Genomic DNA, 6,873 nt, shown 5'->3' on the forward strand with positions numbered 1-6,873 from the left:
AAAACCTACCAGGAGTATTATACTATTGGAAGCATTTGGATTAACAAATTAGAACAGTTTTCTTTTATAGACAATTCCTTCTTGTGGTTCACTAATGCTGAATTAAATTATCATTCATAAATATTCACATTCCATGAGCCAAAGTTGATTGATAGGAAGGAAAGTTTTAGAAGCTTGTAATTTCCTATACTGTGGTTTGTTAGTACAACTTAGCTATGCTATTATTATGTTATATGTCAGAAGAAAATAAATATTCAACTGATACAAAATAGAGAAAAGATTTTTAAAAAAATTTAAAGCAATCAATATACTATTTTAATGGAGTACAATGGATAGGAAATCTGGTCTAGGTGTCTTTAAGATTGTCTAGGATATAACGAACATATAGAAGCCTATGATTGTTATTCAGTACTGTAACTATTTAGCAAGAAGAAAGGCACATTTCTCATCTTTCCTGTATTGGATTACTTCAGGACCTCTTTGAGAAGTCAAGTCCTAGTCTGTGTCCTTCCAACATGTATTCAATATGGACAGACTTACTTCAATTTTAAAACAGGTTTATATGGTCTCTCTCTTCACTCCTTTGTGAAGAGTGCCTATCATTGACAGTATAACTGTTATAAAAGTCATTCAAAGGTCCAGTATAATTACTGCCAATGAAGGAAAGAGTCCTAATGGTGAACAAACTGCTATTAGAAAATACATGCAAGATAGCACATGGTTTAATAAACATCAAATCCTTCATAAAAATGCTATTTTCTTTTTTTCTCTCTCTCCCCTGTGACACACTTCCTCTTTGTCTCTCTTGTTCCTTTAGAATCAAAACAAAGGTGAAAGAAAATCTTTGATCTATTACTTAAGTAGATGTACTTTGTTAGGCATTTTTGAAAAAATTCAAACATTTCAAAACATTAATACATAGTGAAATAATATCATGGCTCACATAGAGCAGCTTAGCTCCTTTTAGTTCTAAAGCTACAAATCCAGCTTACTAGTAAACTTTTGTTGAACATAGTACCTACTTTTTATTGGTAGAATATGGACAATTATGACATCCACATCATTTGGTTGCTGTGACGATGACAATAGGGTTTGAGAAAATAGCTAATTCTCATAAGTATTTGTACTCCCCTATTTATCTTTTGTTCAGAATATACAGTGGCTGTGTTTCTCACTAATTAGATACAGTCGTGAGATTACGTTATTACTAATAAAATTTGTCGAGTGTTATTTTTAATGATGAATTATAAATTGTTCCCATGTGCAAACCTTACTTTATTTACCTAATGTGGTAGTTTGAATGGCCAACATAGACTCATGCATGTGCTTGAATGCTTGGTCCATAAGGAGTGGAACTATTAAAAGGGTAACCTTATTGGAGGAAGTATATCACTATGGGGCAGGTCTTTGAGGTCTCTTATGCTCAAGCTATGCCCAGTGCAGCTCATATTCTCCTTCTGCTGCTAGAGGATCAAGATGTAGCACTCTCAGATGGCATGGCGCACGGGGGTCCCGCATCAGATGATCTGGTTGCCACAATGATTCAAGCAGCGCCGGAGCTTTGAACAAAGAGTAGAAGATGTCCGGCTCATCCGGGAGCAGCACCCCACAAAGATCCCGGTGATTATAGAGCGATACAAGAATACAAGGGGGAGAAGCAGCTGCCCGTCTGCGACAAGACCAAGTTCCTTGTACCTGATCATGTGAATATGAGCGAGCTCATCAAGATCATTAGAAGGCGCTTGCAGCTCAATGCTAACCAAGCCTTCTTCTTCCTGGTGAATGGGCACAGCATGGTGAGTGTGTCTACGCCCATCTCTGAAGTGTAGGAAAGCAAGTGAGACAAAGACAGCTTCCTGTACATGGTCTATGCCTCCCAGGAGACATTCAGGACAGCACTGGCTGTTTAAGGCTACAACAATGCCAAATGGTTGTTAAGCCCTTACCAAGGCAAAAAGGGATGTTACCAACGGACACTAGTCAGCTCACCACCCACGGATCAGAACATAGGCACCCACACAGGGTATTAGGAACTATTGTTCAGCCAGACTGAGCTCCATGCGAACGCACTCGGCTTGGAAACTCATCTAAACTAGGCTATCTTGTGTTCAAACTTTAGAAGTTTAAAAGTAAAATATTTTGCATCCTAAAAAAAAAAAAAAAAAACAAAAAAACAAAAAAAAAAAAAAAAAAAACAAAGATGTAGCACTCTCAGCTCCTTCTCCAGCCTGCATACTACCATGTGTCCTGCCATGATGGTAATGGACAAATCCTCTGAAATGGTAAGCCAGGCACAATGAAATATTCCTGTACAAGAGGTGCAGTGGCCATGGTATCTCTCAGAGCAATAGAAATCCTAAGACACCTAGTCTACTGGTAAATGAAGTATATACAGGCTCATAGGAGGATAGAGCCACAAGATAGAAAGTCTTGGGTTTTAAATAAATGCTTAGAAAAGAAGTTCTGTTTGTGGCACTAATGGGAATATAATAAATTCAATTCATGGAATATTTGACTTATGTAACTCCAAAAATATCCACTAAGTTCTCTATCACTGTATCTGTCATATTTACAAAACTGTTCAATGACAATTAACCACTATAAACATTAACATAGTGGTATTCTTGGTGTTTGTTGTTGGTTGAACATTTGTGATCTGGGAAATTAATATATTGAATACAATATAGGTTGTATTCTTAGCTCCCACAGAGAACTTTTTGAAGATGAGTCTTATAAAAATGTAATGAGGATTAAGTGAAGTAATAAAGGTGGGTCCCAGATATGAGGGATTATTAGATTCACAAGAAGAAATGCCATGCCCCCTTAATCTCTATTTGTCCATACCCTCCCCAAGAAGAAAATCCACATGAAGGTAGTGAGAAGGCATTTCCCTATGAGACAAAATGAACCCTTCCTCTCTAAAATTGAATTGAGCAGAAAGTTAAATTTTCACTTGTAGATTTCAGAACACTAAATAAACATGAATTTAATATGATGATGTCATCTATTGCATAGTATTTTGTATGGCAGAATTACCTGGCTAATCCATGTATTGTTTTCAGAGTTCTCTAAGTGTATATTATAATACTGAAGATAATTTTCAGTAAGTCTTATTTATTCTGAAAATGCAATGGGAGAAATGTAATATATCTAAAATTCATACTTATCTCCTAGAATAGTTATCTGTTATTTGAAAATGTTTCCCATCACCAAGACATGACAAAATTGACATTCCCCATGACATGTATTTCCCATGTACACTGGATAAGCTACTTAAAACAGGTCCATAGGCAGTCAAGATACAGTGATCCTCAAACAAGTAACATAGTATGTCGTATTGATGTGCATCTTGGAAGTATGTGATATCACTGGCTATATGCTAGGATTTTTCCTTGGTCTTTTAGACTTGTACATAATAACTTAGCCATAATCTATTTTGATTAAAGTTCTGGTTTCATAGATCTTTGTTTTCAGGTTGTATTCTAAATCTTGAAGGATTTCCAAAATGCATAATAAATTGTAAGATTGTAGCAACTTGACCCTACACATGATACTATTTTTCTTCAGGCAGACTCAGAAGCACACTAACACATTGCAATCAGCCAGCTTAAGAATAGGAAGCTTGTCTAAGCTTCTAGGATGAATATCAAACTTCTTATACCATCCCTAACATGCAATAAAACATTTCACATTTGCCTCATGATTTCTACCTAAACTTGGACATTTTGAAATTTAGTTTGCATTTGCATTAATGAAATCAATAACCTCACAAAGAGGAAGGTTCAGTGTCATATTAGCTATCATGTTTCTTTATCTCACTCAGAAGTTGGAATTGATTACCACATTCTTAGAAAGTACATCCAATGAACAGTGATACTGCATTTGTTTTACCACGAACATATCCCATTCACTCTTTTTTCTATCTTAGGAGTTATTTGAAAATATCACGTAATTTCAAATAAAATATCTGAACTGTGAAAGCAAAATCACTAGGCAAAGGAAACTTTGCATTAGCATTATCATGTGGCTCTTTGTATTTCGATTGTACTTTGTAGTTGACAAAGAAATTCTGATATATAACAGTAATTTTTAGAATGTAACAGACAGAAAATGTTATCATGAGATTATATATTAGAAAACACAGGCTCGATAAAAAGTCATTTCTGGTAACATCCTATCACATATGAAATAAACATATAAAGATTTACTTCCTGAGGCACTTTGAGTATTTAAAAATATCTGCATACTCATGCTCTAAATTCACTTGTCCAGTTTTTATCATTATTTTATTTTAGTTTTATTGAAATGTTTTTCACATTTCTTTTCCCCCAACTCTTCTCAGATCATCTTCACTTCCCCACACACCCAACTTGATAACTTTTCTTTTTCTCTTTAGGAAACAAAGAGGCATATAAAGAGTAATAAACAAACAAACAAACCAGGATTTTAATTGGGCCTGGGCTTACCCTTAAGTGTGGTTAATATATCCAGATAGATGCTATGGAGGAAAGTTAATTTTCTTTGTGAGCAAATGTCAGTTGGAGAGAGCTTCTTAGTTAGGGGTGGGAGTGCATGTCAACTGCTTTACCCTCTTAGTCCAATGACCCCATCTAGCTGGAACCTGAACAGGTAGGGCCAGTGCATGCTGCCACAGTCTTTATGAGTTTGTATGTGCATCAGTCCAGCTGTGTCTGGAAGGCACTGTTTACTTAGAGTCATCCATCCTATATAGCTTTTACAGTTCTTCTACCCCCTCTTCTGTAAAATTGCCTGAACCTGGAGATCAGGAGTTGGATGAAGACATCCCATTCTAGGACTATTTCAAAATCTCTTACTCTATGAAGATTTTCAGTTGCAGGTCTCTATATTAGTTCCCATCGACTACAGGAGAACGTGTATCTGGTGGTGACTGAGGGATACACTCATCTATTTTCATTGATGTCCCAGAAATATTACACAACCTCTCAGAACAAAAACCAAAAACCTAAAATTAACCACGAAATTACGACTAAGTTGTACTGTTATCAATGACAGGGTTCATTATCTTGATTGATGGTATGAGAAGAGAAAAGAATTAGGCTTTATTAACTAAAAATTAATTACCTGAGCTGTCTTTAAATGTTAACATTAAGAGTTATTCCATTGGAAGATAACACCTAATATTTTTGTGAATAAAGAAGACTAGAGCATGTATACTCTAAAATAATTTACTTTGAATCTATGTGATTTATATTATACTTAATTTGATTTAATTGTAATTAATAATTCCAAATTGAACCTTTAAACCAGCTTAAGTTTATAGTAATTTCTTTATGGTCATTCATCTACTCAGTCAATAAACATATATTAATCATTCATTATGTGCCAATCAGTTTCTGGATAGATGGCATGCCAAAACAAACAAACAAAAAAAGAACTTGTTCCCAGGAATCTTTTATCCTGCAAGAGAAAAGAAAGTCATGCAATACATAAACAACCAAGTAAAATATAATGTTGCAATGAAATAGTAATTGTTGTTATTAAAAAAACAGCCACAATGAGGGATTATAGCATATTAGAAGGGGTATAAAGCTGTTGATTAAATGACCTTTTGGCAGAGATTTGAAAGAAGTAAACTTTCAGAAACACAGAGGAAAAAAATATCTTGTCATTCCAGTGTGGCATTTTTTCTAAGTAGTATTATTTAAAGAAACAATTATCATGTTCTGCTAGAGTTAAATCTTAAATTGCTGTGTTTAACACAAATGATTAATTTCCTCATAAGTTCTGTTTTAGTATGTCATATCTCATATTTTCATGCATTTACTTTTCTATAAAAGACAGTTTTACTGATACAATGATCTAAACATATGCTTGTTGTAATTCCTTACATTTTTATTAAGAAGTTCCTGAGAGTGAGAGGTTTCTGTTTTTCTTACTAATTTAGCTGCCCAGTAGGGTCAAAAGTCTCAGTATGGCAAATTTTTTTGCCCTGAAATTGAAAGTCCTATAGTCCTGTAAAGGGGAAAACATTTGAAATGTAAATAAAGAAAATATCCAATAAAAAAAGTCCTACTATGTTTCAAAACGTTAAAATGTTCTTTAATGATTGTGATGGCTATTCTTCACTGTCAATGTGACTATATATGGAATGAACTACAATCCAGAAATGGAAAACAAACTTGTGATTTGCTTGGTTGGAAGTGGGTTAATCCACTTCTAGTCTAGATATTTGAGGGGGTAAGACACACGCCTTTGATCAGAAATTTGAGGACAGATCTTCTGCTGGAATTGAAGGACATGAAAGAAGGAAACTTTTTCTCTTTGCCCTATGGCTCTCACTTTGCTAGCACACCCATTACTTCTCTGGCATTGAAGTCTACTTCTTTGTGATTCTAGCATATACTGAAGACCAGCCTAGACATCCAGCCTTGTGGGACTGAGCAACTACTGCATTCTTGGACTTCCCATTCTCAGTGAAACATTTTTGAATTAGATAACCTGTACCTGCCATTCAAATGAAACACACACACACACACACACACACAGACAGACAGACAGACAGACACACACACACACACACACACAGAGAGAGAGAGAGAGAGAGAGAAAGAGAGAGAGAGAGAGAGAGAGAGAGAGAGAGAGAGAGAGAGAGATTCATAGTTCTGTGCCATAGAGAATCCTTATTAATACAATGATTTTCAATTATTTTTGTTTGTATGGATTTCAATAAATCTGAAGGTTATTGAAACTTGGGACCAGAGATTTGTCAAGTAGAAGGCATCTGGCTACTTCCCTTTGGGGACGGTACAAATGGTGCACAGCTACTAGAGAAACAAGAAAGAATGATCTTTTACTATCATTTTATTTTGAAATGAAAGATGAATTAATTCA

At 35.1% G+C, this 6,873-nt stretch overlaps 1 pseudogene; it reads left to right on the forward strand.

Moving 5' to 3' along the window:
• The first annotated feature begins 1,491 nt into the window (after positions 1–1,491).
• LOC127674670 (microtubule-associated proteins 1A/1B light chain 3B-like) lies at positions 1,492–1,910 on the forward strand (annotated as a pseudogene).
• The last annotated feature ends 4,963 nt before the right edge of the window (positions 1,911–6,873 follow it).

The sequence above is a fragment of the Apodemus sylvaticus genome, chromosome X (genome assembly GCF_947179515.1).
Source record: "Apodemus sylvaticus chromosome X, mApoSyl1.1, whole genome shotgun sequence".
Classification (NCBI taxonomy): Eukaryota; Metazoa; Chordata; class Mammalia; order Rodentia; family Muridae; genus Apodemus; species Apodemus sylvaticus.